At 37.0% G+C, this 23,289-nt stretch overlaps 1 protein-coding gene across 1 annotated transcript in view; it reads right to left on the bottom strand.

Annotated features, from left to right (window-relative positions):
- The window catches only part of PPM1E (protein phosphatase, Mg2+/Mn2+ dependent 1E), a 210,798-nt gene that overhangs the window by 141,182 nt on the left and 46,327 nt on the right, over nucleotides 1–23,289 (bottom strand). The gene's annotated exons all lie outside the window — the stretch shown is intronic.

Genomic DNA, 23,289 nt, shown 5'->3' on the forward strand with positions numbered 1-23,289 from the left:
CCAAAAAAAAAAAAAAAAAAAAAAAAAATCAGACTTAGCAATTTTACTTCTAGGTAAACAACCCACACTGATGCTCATATTTTATAATGCTTGCTCCTAGTCGCATACTTATTTCATTCAATGCTATGCTTCACTGCCTCCTTTTCTTTGGTCTCTTTTCACTTTTTTGGCTGTTGTTACTTGTTCAACTCCTTTACTATCTTCTTCTTTCCATCTCTCGTTTTGGTAATCCTCATCACTATCTGGGCTATCTTGTTCTTCTTCCTGCCAGATTCCTTCCTGAAGCTGCCAACTCCCACTTAAAGCTTTGTGTTCATCAACAATTTATGCTTTAAAATGATCTCTTGCTTTTTCCTTGATCACCTTTCAAAATCTCTTTACCTTGATATATCTCAGTTATTAGAAAAGCTACTTGATTAAACTAGTTTATACTGAAAGGAGCATAAGTGTTGAATAATTGGTCATTTTAGACAAGATGGGGGAGAAATTTGGGAAAGAAGAGTTTTCATACTTTCAGCCCACTCCCCTCCCAGCCTTTAGCAAATAACAAGAGTTGTAAGCCCAGGAAAGCCCTTACCCCAACCCCCTGGAGTCTCAAAATAAGTTTCTTCATTGTTAAAGAAGACTTCGGTGATTACTCTATTCCTGTGTCTTCCACTAGTTTTCCAGGGTCCTTGCTATCCAGTATTTGCTTCTCAATGAAAGGAATTGTTTCTATCATATTGGGCAAGTTCCTGCCCTACCATAAGCTAACTTAAACAACCAGAGTGTGTGTATCTATACCAAAGAATGTGTCATTATTCTGATCTCTGACTGGCGCCTATTGGAAAAGGGACTTGAATGTAGGAATCTTCATATTGAAATGAAAACACTTTCTTCTTTTTCTAGTCAACTCCTATCTCCTCTCCAGATAATTAGAAAAATACGAAGCTAAGCTGAAGGTTTATAATATTAATTATATATAATAATAATCACATGAACAACTTATCATTTATACTTTAAACATCATACATTATAACTGGAATTAGGTCCATGATTAAATGTTTCAGATCCAGTTATGTTTTACTTTATTATAACTGAATTTGGTATCTATTCAGTCTTCATAGTTAGTTGGTTAGTTGTTCATATAACACAGCAATCTGTTTATCTAAAATTTGTAGGACCATTGCTACTATAATCCTTAATTATGACTCACTCTCACAAGTAATTTATTTATGATATAATTTAAATACATTTATTTAAAAATATTTGTTTGCATATCTAAATAAGATCACAGCACATGGACAATAATTTTGTTGAGCTTCTAGCACCATTTGGACACTATAATGAAATAATAGTCATTGATGTATATTCAATCTCTACCTTATTCATTTTAACTTATTCATATAGTCTGTCAGTGTTTTAAAGTCATTTATGCACATATTTTCTATTTGTAGGTCCAATAAGCACACTCCTTTAGGACTTCAATCATGTCTTTTACAGTTGAATCTCAACTAATTTAAATCAAAAAACCAAAAATTCATTGTACATTAATGGGTCCTGCACATGGCTTAGCATATCACATATATTATTATTATCTTCTTTAATCCTGGCAGCAATCCTGTGAGATAGTACTATTATCAGTTGCATTTTCCTGAGGAGAAACTTAAGGTTGGAGAGGTTTCGTACCTTGCCCAAGGTCACACAAAATTAGTAAGTGGAGCCAGGATCAATTCTGGCTCTGTCTGATATAAATCAGTCTGATATAAATCAGGATCTGTCTGATATAAAAATCCATGCCCTTTATCATTGTTATTGATAGGTTTGGAACTCTGTCCCCACCCGAATTTCATGTCCAATTGTAATCCCCAATGTTGGAGGTGGGGCCTGGTGGGGGTGGATTTTTATGAATGGTTTAGCACCATCCCCTCGGTTCTCTCCTCACACTAGCGAGGGCTGGCTTAAGATATGTCCTTTATTTATTTTTCTTATTTATTTATTTTTTGTTTGAGATGGAGTCCGTCTCTGTCTCCTAGGCTGGAGTGCAGTGGCGCCATCTCGGCTCACTGCAACCTCTGTCTCCCAAGTTCAAGCCATCCTCCTCTGCCTCAGACTCCCAAGCAGCTGGGATTACGGGTGCCCACCACCATGCCCGGCTAATTTTTGTAGTTTACTTAGTAGAGACAGGGTTTCACCATGTTGGCCAGGCTGGTCTCAAACTCCCAACATCAGGTGATCCACCCACCTCTGTCTCCCAAAGTGCTGGGATTACAGGCATGAGCCACTGCACCTGGCCCCCACGTGTCCTTTAAAAGCGTGTAGCACCTCCCTCCTGCCCTCTCTCTTACTTGCACCACGCCAGAAGCCTTACTCCCCCTTTGCCTTCCACCATGACTGTACATTTCCTGAGGCCTCCCCAGAAGCAGAAGCCACTATGCTTTCTGTACAGTCTACAGAACCATAAACCAATTAAACCTCTTTTGTTTATAAATTACCCAGTCTCACGTATTTCTTCATAGCAATGCAAGCATGGATTAATACAGTTATAGTACTTCTTGTATATTCAAGAACAAAAAATGTAATTAGAAATATGACTATGGTGGGCTGGGCACAGTGGCTCATGCTTGTAATCCCAGCACTTTGGGAGGCTGAGGCAGGTGGATCACTTGAGGTCACGCGTTCAAGACCAGCCTGGCCTACATGGTGAAACCCCATCTCTACCAAAAATACAAAAAAAAATTAGCCTGGCGTGGTGGCACTTGCCTGTAATCCCAGCTATTCCAGAGGCTGAGGCAGGAGAATCACTTGAACGTGGGACGCGGAGGTTGCAGTGAGCCGAGATTGCACCACTGCATTCCAGCCTGGGCGACAGAGTGAGACTCTTATCTCCAAAAAAATAAATAAATAGAAATACGGCTGTGGAAAATTGGGGGGCAGAGATCAACAACCATATCAACAGTTATAATTTTGGATTTCATCATGTTATGTGATAAAGATTTATAAAGAGAAACAATATATGTATTCATCAAAATTTTTTCTTATTTTAGCCACAGAGCCCATGTTGTCCAGGCTGGAGTATAGTGGCTATTCACATCACTATCATAGAGCACTGCAGCCTGAAATGTCTGACCTCAGGTGATCCTTCCACCTTAGCTTCCTGACTTAGTTGCAGCTACTGGCACGTGCCACTGCACCTGGGTATTCAGCAAATACATATTGAGTACTAGTTATGTACCAAGCACTATCATAGACTCTAGCCCTTAAGGAGCTTACATAAAGAGATTTTTCCAGAAAGCAAGAGCATTTCAAGAAAGTAGGGGAGAAGCACTTAAAAATAATAAAGAACAGGCCGGGCGCGGTGGCTCAAGCCTGTAATCCCAGCACTTTGGGAGGCCGAGATGGGTGGATCACGAGGTCAGGAGATCGAGACCATCCTGGCTAACATGGTGAAACCCCATCTCTACTAAAAATACAAAAAAAAAATTAGCCGGGCGAGGTGGCGGGCGCCTGTAGTCCCAGCTACTCGGGAGGCTGAGGCAGGAGAATGGCGTGAACCCAGGAGGCGGAGCTTGCAGTGAGCCGAGATAGTGCCACTGCACTCCAGCCTGGGTGACAGAGCAAGACTCCGCCTCAAAAAAAAAAAAAAAAAATAATAATAATAATAATAAAGAACAAAAAGTATGTAGTGTCAGTAATAAATTTAAACCAAGATCTAGGTGATCTAATTATCATTGGTTCATATGTGGGTTTCTAGTACCTGAAATACCAAGCAAATAATGAACTTGGGGTCTATATTAAAAGTTTACACTAAGTAAAGCTTACATATGGGAATAAGTAGCCCCCAAATCTCTATAATTAAGGTCCAATTACCATTTTTTAGCTATGCCCTTACAACAGTAATATTAAGTGTTTTGGGCTCATCTTTATTGTAAACTCCAAAAGATAGGGATAAAGATCTATTTATTATTTTCATCAGTGCCAACATGTAGTCACTAAAATATGCCTGTAGACAGATAAAGATGTTCTGAATTAAATATGAATCTACTATTTGTTACTTGTGTGACCATAGGCAACTTATTTAACCTCTCTGTTAAACCTCTGTTGTGTGCCTCAAGTTCCGTACTTGTTAAATAAAGACAATGAGAGCTCCTATCCAATACGCATTGTTGTGAGGTTAAATTAATGTGCTTACTTAGCAGGGGGTCTGGCATATAGTAAATACTCCATAATGCTTAACTGCTATTAAGCACTCTCATTTTTTTCCTGTTGAATATTGTTTACTTTTCAAGTAAGGTACCCATAATGAACTAGATACAGTACAGATTTAACTTTAGAAAAAAACTAGAGTGTATTCTTTTTGAGAAATTCAAGCATTTTCTAGATACATAAGGAAAATCTAGTGTTTTGTTATCATACAAGTTTCAGAATGCTTGGGAATCCCAAGTGTTAACTATTAATAGTTAGAGAAGTAGCATGATTTATTTATAGCACATTTCACTCGCTTAATGCAAGGATCTTTTTAACTTCTCAGTGAATGTATGCCCAAGAAATCAGTATTTATTATTTCAAATTTGAAAAAATTAAAAAGTACTAAAAAGGCAAATAAAGAAACATCATTACCCCCAAATAACAATTTATGAAATTCCAAGACATTTTCTTATTTTAAAATGAAACAGTAAACATTTTAAATATAAGGTAATAAAAAGTCTTCCCAAACTATCTGTTAAAGCACAATGCATACCACTGTGAAAAAGTTTGGCAGTTCCTCAAAAGATTAGACATAGAATTACCATATGATCCAGCAATTCCACTCCTAGGCATATACCCAAAAGAACTGTAAGCAGGGACTCAACAGACACTTTGTATATCAATTTCTACAGTGGCATTATTCACAATAGTTAAAAAGGTGAAAATGTCCAAGTGTCCTTTGACAGATAAATGGATAAATCACATGTGGTATATACATACAATGGAAAATATTCAGTAATTAAAAAATGAAATTCTGAGGCTGGACATGGTGGCTCACACCTGTAATCCCAGCACCTTGGGAGGCCAAGGCAGGCAGATGGCTTCCACTCAGGAGTTCCAGCCCAGCCTGGGCAACATGGTAAAATCCTCTCTCTACCAAAAATACAAAAAAATTAGCCAGGCATGGTGGTCGTGTGCCCTAGGTCCAGCTAGTCAGGAGGCTGAGGTGGGAGGATCACTTGGGCCTGAGAGGTGGGGGTTGCGGTGAGCTGAGATCGTGCCACTGCACTCCAACCTGGCTGACAGAGTGAGACCTTGTCTCAAAAAGAAAAAAAGATTCTGATACATGCTACAACATGCATGAACCTTGAAAACATTATGCTATGTAAAATAAGACAGGCACAGAAGGACACATGTTATATGGTTACACTTACATGCAGTACCTAGACCAAAAATAGGCAAATTCATAGACATGAATAGTAGAACAGAGGTTACTAGGGGATGGTAGGGGATGGGGGAAGGAGGAAATGGAAAGTTATTGTTTAGTGGGTATGAAGTTTGATTTGAGCTGATGAAAAAGTTTTGGAGATGGATGGTGGTGATGATTACACAACATTGTGAGTATACCTAATGTCACTGAATTGTATACTCAAAAATGATTAAAATGATAAATCTTATGTTATATATATTTTATGGTTTCATATTTGAAAGTATTTCCTTCTCTTTACTCCATATAGAAATATTATATACAGGCTGGGCATGGTGGCTCACACCTATAATCCCAGCACTTTGGGAGGCCAAGGCAGGCAGATCACAAGGTCAGGAGTTTGAGACCAGCCTGGCCAATATGGAGAAACCCCATCTCTACTAAAAATACAAAAATTAGCTGGGCATGGTGGCATGCGCCTGTAGTCCCAGCTACTCAAGAGGCTGAGGCAGGAGAACTGCTTGAACTCAGGAAGCGGAGGTTGCAGTGAACTGAGTTCATGCTACTGCACTCCAGCCTGGGCCACACAGTGAGACTCCAAACTCCAAAAAAATAAAAAAAAAAGAAAGAAAGAAATATTATACACATTCTACCTGCATTATAATTAAAATTTTTTATTGTATCAAAAAGTTTATTATAACAATATTTTTATTTTATATTTTTTATCATAATGCAGGTAGAATGTATGTAATATTTCTATATGGAGTAAGGGGAAGGAAATATTTTCAAATATGAAAATAGGAAATCCTTTATTCCACAGTTAAAATGACAACTGTAAAAAATTTCTCTTATCATTAAGAGTAGGAGAACAGAATTATATATGGCAGTTCAATATCATAATCTTCTCACAATAATGATTAGCAGATAATATCCTAAAACTTGCAATTAGTTTGTTATTCCCAAACTAAGACTGAAAAGCAATGTCAAAATCAGCTCGAGAACATAATCAACATTTGATTTACGTAATCTGATATGAAAACTTCAAAGCACTGAGGGTAAAAACACCTTAGAAAATATTCTTTGAAAGGAACAGCAGTAACAGAGCTATAATAAGTAAGAGCAAAAGAATGTTCACATACTCCTCACTCTTTCTAGGTATCTCTAAGAGAATGCATACTTTTTCTTTCAATTATTAGCTATATTTCAAGAATGATGCAATGACAGTCTGACAAAAACTATGTGGTGGGTACCAAAATCAGGACCATATGCTAATTATGCTGAAATCTAAAACAATAAATATTCTCCAGGCAAAAATTTTAGCTTACAAATAGTAGCAAATCACATAAGACACCAAATAGTGCCATCAGTTTAGGCTTCAGGTTCGCTGTTACGTTGTAGTTAAGATTGCTAATACAATGGCACTCAGCTATAACAATGTCTTATAATTTCTAGTTAACATTGACTTTAAGGAATTCAAAACAACATTCAGCTATTATCACTCTAACTCATACACCTAATTACAGTTAATCCGGTAAAAGATAGTTTTATTTCCCTACTGAGAATTCTGAAGTAAATAGAGGCCAAAAGTTTAAGTGGTTTACCCAAGAATTCAATGGCAATAACTTTAAAAAGGAAAGAAAGAAAAGTATATAGACTTTTATCATTGAGGATTCACATGTACTAAGCTAGAAATATTTCTGTGCTATAAGTAATTTATTCCTTAAAACAACCTGTGTCACAGAATTGCACAACTCAAGGGTTCACCATTCACATCCTGGCGTATGTAGTCAGCAAACTTCAAACTGTGGGCCAAATCTGGCCCAGAATCTATTTTTATAAATGAAGTTTTATTAGAATACAGCCATACCCATTTGTGTACATATTGCCTATGGCTGTTTTTGTGCTATAACAGCAAGGTTGAGTCACTGTGAGAGCTATCTTATGGTTTATGGCCAGCAATGCCTAAAATATTTTCTATTTGGCTCTTTCCAGAAAAAAAATTGTCAACCCCTGGTCTGTGTGAACACCACCCCTGGAATAATGCACTGTAAAGTCTTTGCAGCAGCCCTGAAATGATTTACTGAAAAAGGTATTATCTGTATCTGGTAGATGAGAAAACTGAGACTCAGTAATATCAAATAATACTCAAGGTCATATAGTTTTTAAGTGACAAGGTTAGCCTTCAAATCTAGAGCCTTCCATTAAATTACACAGGACCATGTATATATTGGGGGTAGTAATACATAGCTCCCTTAGCTGTTGTTAGAAGTCTCAAATGTGTACATAAAAATATTATAGAAATGTTAATTATTATTACAGAGTAAATATTAAACACGGATAGTTTGACCTTATGTTCTCCTTTATCCTTCAATAAAATTGGTGTCTTGGCAATGCACACCTCCATACTTACTAGCTCCTCCAAAAAGATCTTCACACTCCTATTCCCATCTTCCAACTAACAAAATACTACTCTTTTTCTAGAATCAACTTAAAAGCCATATTCTTAATGATATCTTCTCTGATTCCCTAATCAATATTCAGTGCTTTTTCCTGTGTTCTTCTTTAGCATGTTATTGGAAACTCTGTTTAACATGTTTCATTCTATTTTCTATTACTTACTTATCTAATTCCATTTCCATTACATTATTATTTTACATTATTTAGGAGACTATTTCTTATTCATGCTTATATCCACCTCAACCACCCTCTCCCACTATAATGCCTGCCAAAGTTCCTTGTGCATAACAAATACCCACCAAGTTGGACTTCCTGACACTGTACACCTAGTTCTGCTCTGTGTTCCAATCTGTTGCTCATCACACCAAGCTAGGTTTCCTCCAGTACATCTGTCTACTTCTCAAAAAGGCAAGAGGAAAGTTAGAAACTCTTCAAAATGAAATATAGACAGAATTTTCAATTTCTACAATGTTCAATATATTTAATGCTTTCAATGTAAACTCCTCTGTATAACTCAGTAATTTTTAATCAAATATTTCATCAGTTTTATCAATATAATTTATTCCCCCATTTAATCTTTAAACCAAATTGTTCATGCTCAAATTCTCTCACAAATAAACACAATGTTCTAACTCAGCTGTTGTGGCAGAATGTGTTCACAATGAACAACCCCTACTATCTTGGCAAGAATTACAGAATTAGCTAATTACAGTACAGCCTCCTTTATCTGTTTTCATTGGGATAACGAGCAATCTGGATATATCAAAAAGCAAATGATCCAGAAAGACATCTTAGGGTCTTTCACTAAATATGGAAGTCCTATGAAGTCAAGTTAGATTGAGCTTTTTTCCACTATGTGCATACTTTTTCTATGAATAGTAAGAGAAATTCCAATGTGTGAGGTTTTCATAAGAGGCTAAAAAGATCCCATTGTACAAGGTAGCCAAGGCAAAAATGTTTTAAACAAGCTGTAAATTTATAGGGGCCTGAAGTTTGACAAAAAGAGGATAGAGATACATAAAAGTAGAAGACAGTCCCTGCCATAAAAGATCTTGGGTTTTCTTTAGGGGAGAAAAAATAAACATATGAAATAATTTGAGAACAATAATGAACATCATATTTTGTAGGCAGTGATTCAAAATATTTCTCTCATCTCTCACTGCCACATCACAAATTATTATGACTGCTGTCATAAAACAAACATGTATCACTGTTTGGGCCTTAAGACTGAGCCACAGAGATTGAAGGGAGGAAGAAGGATATTCTTTTTCATTTTTCATGATTTGTATTTCACTTGCTTCTGAAAAGACTTGAGGAAATCTACCAAATAAAACAGTGTGTGGCTGGGCACGGTGCTCCCACCTGTAATCCCAGCACTTTGGGAGGCTGAGGCGGGTGGATCATTTGAGGTCAGGAGTTCAAGACCAGCCTGGCCAACATGGCAAAACCTGATCTCTACTAAAAAACACCAAAAAAAAAAAAAAAAAAAAAATTAGCTGGGCATGGTGGTGTGCGCCTGTAATCCCAGCTACTCAGGAGGCTGAGACAGGAGAATTGCTCGAACCTGGGAGGAGGAGGCTGCAATGAACTGAGATCATGCCCCAGCATGGGCGACACAGCAGGACTCCATCTCAAAAAAAAAAAAAAAATAAAACAGTGTGTGCTATCCATGGTTAAAACAAAAATATATCCCTCAAACAATGTAAGAAAGTAAATACCTCTAGGCATCTGAGGTGATCGGATGACATTTGGACTAAAATTATGTGCAAAGACTTCAATCTCCTACCATTTTCTTATGACAGAACTACTATTAGACATATCTTCTGCTATGGATTCTATTATACAGTTGTTGAACAGACTATATTAGAAATCTCTATTCTTATTAGAGAATAAAAAAATACAATGGAATTCTGAGACATCTGTCTTGCATTTATTTTTAGTTCCTTATCTTTTAGGATTTAATGAGCAAGGTCTTATTTATTTATTTATTTTTTCTAGCTAAGGATATGAATTGCAAACACAAAATTACCATGAGAAACAGCACAAATTGGCCGGGAGCAGTGAGTGGCTCACACCTGTAATCCCAGCACTTCGGGAGGCCAAGGTGGACGGATCACGAGGTCAAGAGATCGAGATCATCCTGGTCAACATAGTGAAACCCCGTCTCTACTAAAAATACAAAAATTATTTCGGCGTGGTGGCGCGCGCCTGTAGTACCACCTACTGGGGAGGCTGAGGCAGGAGAATCACTTGAACTTGGGTGACGGAGGTTGCAGTGAGCTAAGATCCCGCCACCACATTCTGGCCTGGCGACAGAGTGAGACTCTGTCTCAAAAAAAAAAAAAAAAAAAAAAAGAAAGAAAAGAAAAAAGAAAAACAGCACAAATTAATTCACTTTGTACCTGTTAATAATTAGTAACATTTTATTGAAGCAGGTAAAAGGATACTTCACAGTCACATAGACGTCTACAGTTTAACATAACAGTTAACAATACAAAAGAAAAAAGTCTCCATTTTTTTCTACCACTTCTGTTCAGATTGCACAATGCATACAAATTAATAACAAATTTTGAAGATGTAATGTAATTTGGTTGCCAAGAAGATTGTCACTTTTGAGGCAATAGTGCAAAGAATAAATTCCAAACTTTCTACGTTAAAAGGCAGAGTCTTATTTTATGGTATTTTAGATATATTAGTTCACCCATTTTTCCCTAATGAATTAAATAAAAATATTAATATTTAACACCGTCCATTCCAGGCAAATAGAACACTAATGTACCCTGAATACCTTGCAACATGTCACCTAAAAATGCTAGCTAAAATATGAAAATCACCTTGAAATAAAGTACCAATGAACATAAAAAATGCACAATCCAAATTCACAAAACAAGGCCAGGTGAGGTGGCTCACGCCTGTAATCCCAACATTTTGGGAGGCCCAGGCAGGTGGATCACTTGAGGTCAGGAATTCGAGAACAGCCTGGTAAACATGGCGAAACCCCGTCTCTACCAAAAATACAAAAATTTTCCAGGCATGGTGGCGCACGCCTGTAATCCCAGCTACTCGGGAGGCTGAAGCAGGAGAATCGCTTGAACTCAGGAGGTGGAAGTTGCAGGGAGCCAAGACTGTGCCACTGTACTCCAGCCTGGGTGAGAGAGTAAGCAAGGCTCTGTCTCAAAAAAAAGAAAAGAGTAGAAAACCAACCATATAGTGGGCCATAACAATTCATGACAAAAAGAATAACTATGACAGAAAATGCTTCAGTAGAAGAACAACTGATGAGAGAAAATTTTTCTTTATAGAACAGTTCAGCTATTAGATGCAGAAGAAATGAAAGAATTACACAGTCACTATTGTGAATCACTAATGAAATATAAATCTAGCCAAAGACCATCAAAGGCAGCTAAAACCATAACGTGAAAGGCTGGGGCAGGTACTGAATGATTAGGCTGACGGCACTTGAACTTTTGGACCAATCTTAACGTTACAAAAAAGGAAATATATTATTTGCTTCCTGTTGAAATGCAATATAAAGTACACAGTGGCTGGGCACGGTAGCTCACGCCTGTAATCCCAGCACTTTGGGAGGCTGAGGCAGGCGGATCACAAGGTGAGGAGATCGAGACCATCCTGGCCAACATGGTGAAACCCGTCTCTACTAAAAATACAAAAATTAGCTGGGTGTGGTGGCATGTGCCTGTAATCCCAGCTACTCGGGAGGCTAAGGCAGGAGAATCACTTGAACCCAAAGGTGGAGGTTGCAGTGAGCTGAGATCGTGCCATTGTACTCCAGCCTGGTGACAGAGTAAGACTCCGTCTAAAAAAAAAAAAAAAAAAGTACACAGCACCATATATGAATTACTCTTGACAAAAACTCAAACCTAAAATCAGAGCGCTAGATCTCTGCTATCCAATATGGCAGCCACACACAGCTACTGAGCACCTGAAATGTAGCTACTTTGAATTGAGATATGTTGTAAATGTAAAATACACAACAGATTTCAAAGAGTTGGTACAAAAAAAAGACTGTAAAATATCTTACTAATAATTATGTACATTATGTGGTGAAATAATATTTTTAATATCTGGGATGAATAAAATGTGTCATTAAGATAATTTCACCTTTTTCTTTTTACTTTTGTTAATGCAGCTACCAGAAAATTTTAAATTATGTGACTTGCATTTGTAATTTGTATTTCTAACTGCACAGCATGTGCTGCTCTAGAACTAATCACCTTTTTACAGAAGATACGATATAAAAGCATATTAAATGATATCACAAGAATGCAACTAGCCAAGTCCAGAATGTAAGAAAGTCTACCAACAAATGATCTGGTTTCTTCAACAGACACGGAGCAATGAAAAAAACGAAGGGGGCTGGGCACAGTCTATAATCCCAGCACTTTGGAAGTCTGAGTCAGAGCACTGCTTGCAGGAGTTTGAGACCAGTCTGGGAAACACAGTAAGACTGTGGGAAAAAAAATAAACAAAAATCAGCCCAGCCTTGTGGAGCATGTCTATAAGTCTTAGCTACCTGGGAGGCTGAGTGGGAGGATTGAGTCTGGGAGGTAAGGCTGCAGTAAGCCGAGATTACGCCACCACACTCCTGCCTGGGCAACAAAGCGAGACCCTATCTCCAAAAAAAAAAAAAAAATTGTTGTTAATTTGGCCAGGTACAGTGGCTTACACTTGTAATCCCAACACTTTGGGAGTCTAAGGTGGGAGGATCGCTTGAGGCCAGGAGTTCAAGACCAGCCTGGGCAATATAGTAAGATCCTTCTGTATTAAAATATATATATTTTTTTAATTAGCTAGATGTGGTGGTTTGCACCTGCAGTTCTAGCTACTCAGGAAGCTGAAGCAGGCTTGAGCCCAGAAATTCAAGGCTGCAGTAAGTTAAGATATCACCACTGCACTTACAGCCTGAGTGACAGAGCAAGTCCCTATCTCTTAAAAAAAAAATTGCTAATCTTTTTTTTTTTTTTTTTTTTTTTTTGAGACGGAGTCTCGCTCTGTCGCCCAGGCTGGAGTGCAGTGGCCGGATCTCGGTTCACTGCAAGCTCCGCCTCCCGGGTTTGCGCCATTCTCCTGCCTCAGCCTCCCGAGTAGCTGGGACTACAGGCGCCCGCCACCTCGCCCGGCTAGTTTTTTGTATTTTTTAGTAGAGACGGGGTTTCACTGTGTTAGCCAGGATGGTCTCGATCTCCTGACCTCATGATCCGCCCGTCTCGGCCTCCCAAAGTGCTGGGATTACAGGCTTGAGCCACCGCGCCCGGCCAATTGCTAATCTTTTTAGGTGTGATAATGAAAAAAAATTACACTTCAATTTAAGAAGAAATCGTCATACCTTGGAGACACATATTGACATACTTATGGAAGAAATGAGACTTGTTTTAAAACAATCCAGGTGAGAAGTTAGAAGATTGTCTTATTGGTTGTTTGAGAGTCACTGTTCTATTTTGTCAACTTGTATTCATACTAAAAAGGCTTAAAAGAAGTTTTTTTTTTTTAACTACATTGGTGGTTTCCTGAGGCTAGGGAATGGGAACAAGGAGTGACTGCCAACAAGTGTGCCAAGAGTGACTGGCACCAGCTTTCTTTTTAGGGTGACGGAAATGTTCTAAAATTAGATTGTAGTGATCATTGCACAACTCTGAAGATTTACTAAAAATCATTGAACAGTACACATAAAATGAGTAAATTTTATGGTATGTAAATTGTACCTCAATAAAGCTGTTTTTTTAGTTGATGTTTAATTTTATACGCTTTTTCTCTCTCCTCCCTCCACTCCCCCTTTCCTCCCTCCCTCTCTCTATCTCACGAACACACAGACACACATACACATAAATACACAGGAAGAAATCTAACAAAAGACTATGAGAAGTTTATAAAGAAAATTGTAAAATTAGATTGAAAGATATTAAGATAGACCTAAACAAATGGAGAAACACATTTAGGAAAATTATTTTCAAAATGACCTATCAATTCAAAGTAATTCAATATAATTTCAATAACAATCCCAAAAAGACATAAGAATTGACAAACTGATCCTAAGGGTTATATGGAAGAGCAAAGGACCAGAAATAGCCAAACATCCCTGAAGAACATTCTAAAGAAGATGACCCTACTAGGCATTAAAACTTAAATCTCATTAGCAGTATATTAGTGTTCATGTTCCTTCACATTTTGTCTACTTGGGATGATCCAATTCTTTAATTTCTGTAAGTCTGGTATGTGTAAATGCTTGCTTCATCGAGGTTATAATTTGCATCTCTCTATCTCAAATGAGGTTAAGCATCTTTTAAAATGTATCTTGCCTATTTATGTTTTCTCTTTGTGAAATGTCCATTAGTTTTATTTGTCTGCTTATCTATAGGGCTGTCTTTTCCTTATCCATTTGTGAGAGTTCTTTTATGAGTTATTTGTGTTATAAGTATCTTCTCCCAGTTTATGACTTATCTTTGTATTTTTTTACACTGCCTTTTAAAAAATTGATATGTAATTCACATACCACACAGCTTACTTTTTTAAAGTACACAATTCAATGGTTTTTAGTACAGTCAGAGTTGCACAACCACCACTGTTATCTAATTCCAGAACATTTTCTCACCTTTATAGAATTCACTAAAAAGCACATTTTTCACTTTATATACTAACTGCTACTTAAGTATAACTTACATTTAAAATTAAGCAACTAAATATTATATTCAATTCAACTCAGATGTTTATTTAGTGAATGAGCATTATGTTAGGCACCCTGAAATACACAATAGTAATATACAAGATATAGTTCTGATATTCCAGGAATAAAGAAAGAAACTAGCAATCAAGAATGTTCACTAAAACATTTTCTTTTTAAAAACTCCCCAAAATCATTTTATTATGGAAAGTATCAAATATACACAAAAGTAAAGAGAATAGCATATTACATTTCATGTATCCAAGTTCAACAGTTATCATAAGACATTTTCTAATGCTGCTACAATTAGGAGGTATCAGCATTCACTGTAAGATTTGAAGACCTCTACTAAAAATTTTTTTTAATGTAACCATGACAGAGTATGAAGTAGAAAACACAAAACAAGGCCAGGCACAGTGGCTCACGCATGGAATCCCAGCATTTGGGAGGCTGAGGCAGGTGGATCACGAGGTCAGAAGTTCAAGACCAGCCTGGTCAATATGGTGAAACCCTGTATCTACTAAAAATACAAAAAAAAAACGAGCCGGACGTGGTGGCACACATATGTAGTCCCAGCTACTCTGGAGGCTGAGGCAGGAGAATCGCTTGAACCCAGGAGGCGGAGGTTACAGTGAGCCGAGATTGCGCCACTGCACTCCAACCTGGGCAATAGCAGGAGGCTCCATTTAAACAAAACAAAACAAAACAAGATAATTAGTTTATCCTGTTATCCTGTAGCAGCCACTTTCATATTCCTTCCACCTCATCCCTCTCTCTCAAGTCAAGTCTGTATTACAAATCCCCAAAGATCTAGTCTGACAAATGCTGAGCCCTTGTTGGAGAGAGGAGAAAAGGAAAAAATTGAATTAGTAAAGGTAGAACTATCATTAGCACATAGAGGAAGAGCAGAAGGCTGGAAACTCTCACACATTAAGTTTTTTACTATCACATTTTTTTTTTTTTTTTTTTTTTTTTTTTACCATTTATTGGTTAGAAAACAGATCTAATTATTCTTTCAACTCAATCCTTATACTGTTGACAACTAACTTTTTACATTCATCCCTTTCCCACATAGCTTACCCTTCTAATCATACTAATTTTCTCAACAAAATGATAGGTAATAATAGACTTTATACTCTCGCATTGATAAGAAAGAAAAAAACATAGACTTTGAAGTCAAAAGACCTAGGTTTGCTCCTACAAACTGCACAACCTTAAGCAAGTTATTTTAATTCCAGATGTTTGTTTGCTTATTTGTAAAACTGAGATCTCCCTACTTTCAGAAGAAAGTCTTCTTTTTATATAAATTGATCAAGTTAAGTTCCACAAGACAGGACACAGAGGAAAGGAGAATTGACAATACTTACTACATTTAAGTATCAAATGCTACATATATATATATATATATTTTTAGCAGAAGAGCCTGAACCTCATATTAAAATGCTACCAGAACTGGTCTGGATCCATATTGAAGTAAATCATACATTTTAGGTTTTCTATTCTTAACTATAAGTGAGATGATTTTAGATAGATACAAGGAAACATACTTGCTTTCTTCATATTACAGAAAAACAATATTTCCAGATCCTTGATGATCAGAAAAGGAAACCACACATTGTTTTCTAATTCCTATAATGCTACTAGTATGATGACTTTTTTTCCATTTAGGGCTATTTTAGTGAGGTCACATATTATTATTATGAAATATCTGAAAAAAATGATAGTACATACAAATGAATCTGTGTATCTATATAATGATAATGGCATCACTCAGTAATAATGGGGGATGAGGGATAAAAGACTACACATTCGGGCCGGGCGCGGTGGCTCATGCCTGTAATCCCAGCACTTTGGGAGGCCAAGGCGGGTGGATCACCTGAGGTCGGGAGTTCAAGATCAGCCTAACCAACATAGAGAAACCCCTTCTCTACTAAAAATACGAAATTAGCTGGGTGTGGTGGCGCATGCCTGTAATCCCAGCTACTCAAGAGGCTGAGGCAGGAGAATCGCTTGAACCCGGGAGGCGGAGTATGTGGTGAACCGAGATTGCGCCATTGCACTCCAACCTGGGCAACAGGAGTAAAACTACGTCTCAAAATAAATAAATAAATAAAAGACTACACACTGGGTACAGTGTATACTGCTCAGGTGATTGGTGCACCAAAATCTCAGAAATCACCACTAAAGAACTTATTCATGTAACCAAACACCACTGTTCTCAAAAATCTATTAAAATAAAAAAAAATCTATAAAAAAATAAAATTTTTAAAATGGCAATCTCAGGGAGGTAGAAAGTAGGATGATAGATACCACAGGCTGGGCAGGGTATGGTCGGGGGTGGGAGGGAGGTAGAGATGAAGAGAGACTGGCCAATGGGTATAAAAGTACTGTCAGAAGGCATAGCAGAGTAGGTGACTATAGTTAGCAACAATGTATTATATATTTCAAAGCAGCTAAAAGAGAGAATTTGAAATGTTCCCAACATACAGAAATGATAAATACTCAAGATGGATACCCCAAATACCCTGACTTGATCATTACATATCCTATGTATGCAACAAAATATGATATGTACCCCATTAAATAAGTAAAATGTTATATATCAATAAAATGCAGTGAACTTAATTAAAAAAATAATGGCAGGAAGATTCTGTGATAGAGTATATTTTAAATAATATTTTCTCAAATTTATTCATATCAAGTAACTATAACACCTGATCAAATGATTCAGAAACTATAAAAAATAGATGGAATATCTTTAACATTTATTATAATAATGAAACTTAAGTGAGTCACAACATGTAAAGTGAAAACTATTTTTATGCACTTGAATTGCCATCCCCCTTCCCTGACTATCTCCATGTCTTCCAAAAGTGTATGAAAATATTGAGAATCTATACTTATAATTCACTAAGAGCTGGGTGACATCTAGTTAGAGAATAATGTTTTGGCAAGAAGAAAAAAAGAGCATATTCCATTATCTGTTTTAATGTATTACTTTTATGAGTATAATAAAAACAAGGTTCAAAAATACCTTATGATAGATATCACTTATAATGATGAAAACATTAAAAATTTTTCAAAACCAATCACTTTAACATTTTAAATAGTAAAAGCAGCTTCATTTAAAGTAATATTTGGAGGCCAGGCATGGTGGCTTATGCCTGTAATCCCAGCACTTTGGGAAGCTAAGGCAGGAGGATTGCTTGAGGCCAGGAGTTCATGACCAGCCTGGGCAACATAGTGAGACCCAGTCTCTTCAAAATATTAAAAAATTAGCTGGGCATGGTGTCACAGGCCTGTAGTCTCAGCTACTCGAGAGGTTGAGACAGGAGGATTGCTTCAGCCAAAGAGTTCAAGGTCACAGTGAGCTATGATTATGCCAGTACACTCCAACCTGGGTGACAGAATAAGACTGTCCCTAAAAAAAATATGTAAAATAAAAAATTAGGAATATTTGGATTACATGTTTTAAAACACTACTATTAAACTTAAATTCACATTTACTTCTGAACAAAATGGCGAGGTAGTACTAGACTACCCTATTAAAAGCATAAATCCTGGCAGCCTAGAAGACAGTGATAGCAGAACACACTGATCTAGGAATCCATAAAGTTACTTCTACTCTTCAGTATACTTTTGTCCTACAGGCTACTGCTAAACAGTGGTTCTGACTGAAAATGATTTTGCTCTCCAGACATCTGTCTGGAGACATTTTAGGCTGTTAGAAGTAGGGAAAGGTACTACTGGTATTTAGTGGTGTAGGCCAGGTAGGCTGCTAAATATCCTACAAGGCCTCCAACAAACAAGAATTATCTGGCTTGAAATGTTAGTAGTGCCAATATCCCTGATGAACATAAATGCAAAAACCCTCAACAAAATTCCAGCAAACCAAATTCACTAGCACATTAAAAAGATTATGCACCATGATCAAGTGGGATTTATCCCTGAGATGCAAGAATTGTTCATCATATACAAATCAATAAATGTGATATACCACAATAACAGAATAATGGATAAAAATCATATGCTCATCTCAAGAGATGCAGGAAAAAAACTGAACAAAACTTAACATCCTCTTTTTGATAAAAACTTTCAACAAATTAGGTATATAAGGAATGTACCTTCATATAATACAGGCCATATATGACAAGCCCACAGCTAAACATCATACTCAAAGGTGAAAAGCTAAAAGCTTTTCCTTTAAGAACAGGAAGAAGACAATCATCCTCAGTTTTGCCATCTCTTCTCAACATAGTACAAAACTAGAACGTAGTTCTATTCAACATAGAACAAAACTAGAACTAGGAAGTCCTAGTTAGAACAATCAGGCAAGAAAAAGAAATAAAAGCTATCCAGACGAGGAAAGAGGAAGTAAAATTGACTCTGTCTGCAGATGGCATGATCTTACATATACGAAACCCTAAAGACGCCACAAAAGAATTATTAGAACTAATAAATGATTCTGCAAATTTGTAGGATTAAAAAAACACACAAAAATCAGCTGCATTACTATACACTAACAGTGAACTACATGAAAACAATGAAGATAAAAATCCCACTTATGGTAACATGAAAAGTAATAAAATAGTTTTAGGAACGAATTTAACCAAGGAAGTGAATATCTGAATTTGAAAAACTATAAAACATTGATTTAAAAAACGGAGAACACAAATGGAAAGATATCCTGTGTTTATGGATTGGAAGAATTAATATTGTTAAAATATCTATATAATCCAATGTGATCTACAGATTCAATGCAATCTCTATCAAAATTCCAATGGTATTTTTCACAAAAAATAGAAAAAACCAACCCTAACACTTGTATATTAATAGTACAACAAAAGATCCCAAGTAGCTAAAGCAATCTAGAGAAAGAAGACAAAGCTGGAGGCATCATATTTCCTGATTCCAAATTATATTATAGAACTACAGTAACCAACGCACTATGGCACTGGCATAAAAACAGACATAGAAACCAATGGAACAGAATAGAAAGCCCAGAAAGAAACCCACACATATATGGTCAACAAATCTTCAACAAAGGCACTAAGAAGATACAATGGGGGAAAGGATAGTGTCTTTAATAAATGGTACTAGGAAAACTGGTATCCCTATGCAAAAAACCATACATGAAAATCTACTCAAAATGGATTAAAAATTTGAACATAAGACCTGAAACTATAAAACTCCAGTTGAAAACACAGGGGAAAGTTCTTTGACAAACGGCCTTGGCATAATTTTTTGTCAATCATACCTCAATAAAACTGAAGGGGAGGCCAGGTATGATGGCTTATGCCTGTAATTCCAGGACTTTGGGAGGCCAAGGTGGGTGTATCACTTGAGGTCAGTTCAGGACCAGCCTGGCAAACATGGTGAAACCCTGTCTCTATCGAAAATACAAAAATTAGCTGGAGGTGGTGGCACGTGCCTGTAATCCCAGTGATTCAGGAGGCTGAGACACGAGAATAGCTTGAACCCATGCCACTGCACTCCAGCCAGCCTCCATCTCAAAAAAAATAAAAATTAAAAAAAAACTGAAGTGGGGCCGGGCACAGTGGCTCACACCTGTAATCCCAACACTTTGGGAGGCTGAGGCAGATAGCTCACGAGGTCAAGAGATCAAGACCATCCTGGCTAACACAATGAAACCCCATCTCTACTAAAAAAAAAAACAAAAAATTAGCCAGGCCTGGTGGCACGCGCCTGTAGTCCCAGCTACTCAGGAGGTTGAGGCAAGAGAATCACTTGAACCCAGGAGGCGGAAGTTGCAGTGAGCCGAGATCATGCCACTGCATTGCAGCCTGGGCAACAGAGCAAGACTCCATCTCAAAAAAAGAAAAAGAAAAACTGAAGGGGAAAAAGACAATATTATCAGAGATAAAGAGGGACATTTATCTAAAAGTAAAATGATTAATTCATAAGGAACAAACAAACAACAATCATAAATATGTATGTTTGTCAAATAACAGTTTCAAAGTATGTGAAGCATATTGACAGAATTAAAGGAAAAAGTGGACAAAATTACAATCATAATTGGAGATTTCAACACTCTTCTCTCACTTAACAATATCAATGAAATCACATACGATCTGAAAAACTCTAACAACCAACATGACCTAATCAACATTTATAGAACATTATATCCAGCAAGGCCAGAATACACATTCTTTTCAAGTGTACATGGCATGTTCACCAAGATAGAATATATTGTGAAATAAAATAAACTTTAGTCAAAATAAAATAATTGAAATAATATAGGGTATGTTCTCTGACCCCAGTAGAATTAAATTAGAAATCAAGAAGAGCAGAGTAAACCCAGAGTAAATAAAAGGAAAGAAATGATAAAGAAGTGCAATCAATGAAGGAGAAATCAGGCAAACAACAGAAAAAATTAATAAAGCCAAAAAAGTTGGTTCTTTGAAAAGATCAGCGAAACTGATAAAGTCAACAAAATTTATAATATTCTAGCTAGACAGGTCAAGAAAAAGAACAGAGACCATCACCCAGGTGAGGAATAAAAGAGAATATCAGATCCTACAGACCTTAAAAGGATAATAAAAGACTATTATAAACAATTTTATCTCAATATGTTTGACAAATTAGATGAAATAGACAAATTCCTTAAAATACACCATTTATGAAGACTTGGATAAGATGAAAGAGAAAGTCTCAACAGCCCCTTGTTTATTAAAGAAATTGACTTTGTTATCAAAAACCTCCCCACAAAGAAAACCCATGCCAAGGTAGTTTTACTGGGAATTATGTCAAACACTTAAAGAAATAACATCAATCTTATACAACCTCAGAAAATAGAAGAGACACTTTTCAGTATTTCTTGAGGCCAAAATAACCCAATATCAAAGCCAGAGAAATTACAAAAAGAAAAAAAGGAAGAAAGAGAGAAGGAAAGAAAAATATTATAGGCTAATATCCTTCATGAACAAAGATGTAAATATGTACAACAAAATAGTACCAAATTGAATCTAGCAGTATATAAAAAGGATAACACATCATGACCAAATGAGGTTTATTCCAGAAATGCAATGTTGGTTTAATGTTTGAAAAAACAATTAATGTAATTACCACATTAACAGATAAAGGACAAAAACCATATACTCATCCAAATAAATAGATGCAGGAAAAAAAAAATTTGACAAAGTTCAACATCCATCTATATGTGTACATACATATTTATAATGTTCATGGATTGAAAGATATTTCAATAAGATTTACTTTCTTTGCTAATTGATTTATATACATAGTCAATGTAAACCTATTCATATTCCTACCAGGAATGTTGTAGAAACAGAAAACTTGATTTTAAAATTTATATGGAAATGCAAAAGATCTACAAAATCCAAAACAATCTGGAGAAACAAGGTTGGATAATTTGCATTACCTAATTTCAAGACTTAATGTGAGGCCAGGCATGGTAGCTCACACCTGTAATCTTAGCACTTTGAGAGGCCAAGGCCGGCAGATCACTTGAGCTCAGGAATTGGAGACCAGCCTGAACAACATGGAGAAACCCCATCTCTACCAAAATACAAAAAATCTGGCCTAGCGTGGTGGCTCATGCCTGTAATCCCAGCACTTTGGGAGGCTGAGGCGGGCAGATCACTTGAGATGAGGAGTTCAAGGCTAGCCTGGCCAACACAGTGAAACCCCATCTCTACTAAAAATACAAAAATGTAGCAAGGTGTGGTGGCACATGCCTGTAGTCCCAGCTACTTGGGAGGCTGAGGCAGAAGAATCACTCAAGCCCAGGAGGCAGAGGTTGCAGTGAGCCAAGATCGTGCCACTGCACTCCAGCCTGGGCGACAGAGCAAGACTCCATCTCAAAACAAAACAAAACATGTAACTGGGTGTGGTGGCACACGCCTGTGGTCCCAGCTGCTCAGGCGGGACCGAGGTGAGAGTATAGCTTGAGCTCTGGAGGTGGAGGCTGCAGTGAGCCCTGACGGCACCACTGCACTCCAGCCTGGGTGACAGAACAAGACCTCGTCTCAAAAAGAAAAAAGACAAGACTTAATGTGAAACTATAGTAATTAAAACAGCATGATTCTGTCATAAATAGACAAGTATATCAACAAAACAGAGAACACTGAAAAGACCCACACTTGCACTATCAACTGATTTTCAACAAATGAACCAAAGCAATCCAATGGGAAATTGTCTTTTCAACAAATAGTGCCAGAACAACTGGATATCTAGACGGGGAAAAAAATGAACTTTAATCTTTATCTCATACTATACACAAAAATTAATTTGCAATGGATCAGAGACCTAAATATAAAACTTCTATAAGAAAACACAGGACCAAGCACAGTGGCTCAATCTGTAAGTCCAACACTTTGGGAGCTGAGGCGGGCAGATTACTTGAGGTCAGGAGTTTGACACCAGCCTGGCCAACACAGTGAAACCCCATCTCTACTAAAAATACAAAAATTAGCCACGCAAGGTGGCGTGCATCTCTAATCTCAGCTACTCAAGAGGCTGAGATACAAGTATCACTTGAACCCGGGAGGCAGAGGGTGCAGTGAGCCAAGATCATGCCACTGTACTCCAGCTCAGATGACAGAATGAGTCTCCACCTCAAACAAAAAAAAAAAGAAAACAGAAAACACAGGAAAACATCTTTGCAATTTGGGGACAGGCAAAAGTTTAGTAGGGCAGGAAAGCAATAACAATAGAATAAAAAAATTGATATTCATCAAATTTTTAAATTTCTGCTGACTTAAGACACTATTGTGTAAAAAGAAAAAAAAAAAAGGGG

Source organism: Chlorocebus sabaeus, chromosome 16, assembly GCF_047675955.1.
Source record: "Chlorocebus sabaeus isolate Y175 chromosome 16, mChlSab1.0.hap1, whole genome shotgun sequence".
NCBI classification, from domain to species: domain Eukaryota; kingdom Metazoa; phylum Chordata; class Mammalia; order Primates; family Cercopithecidae; genus Chlorocebus; species Chlorocebus sabaeus.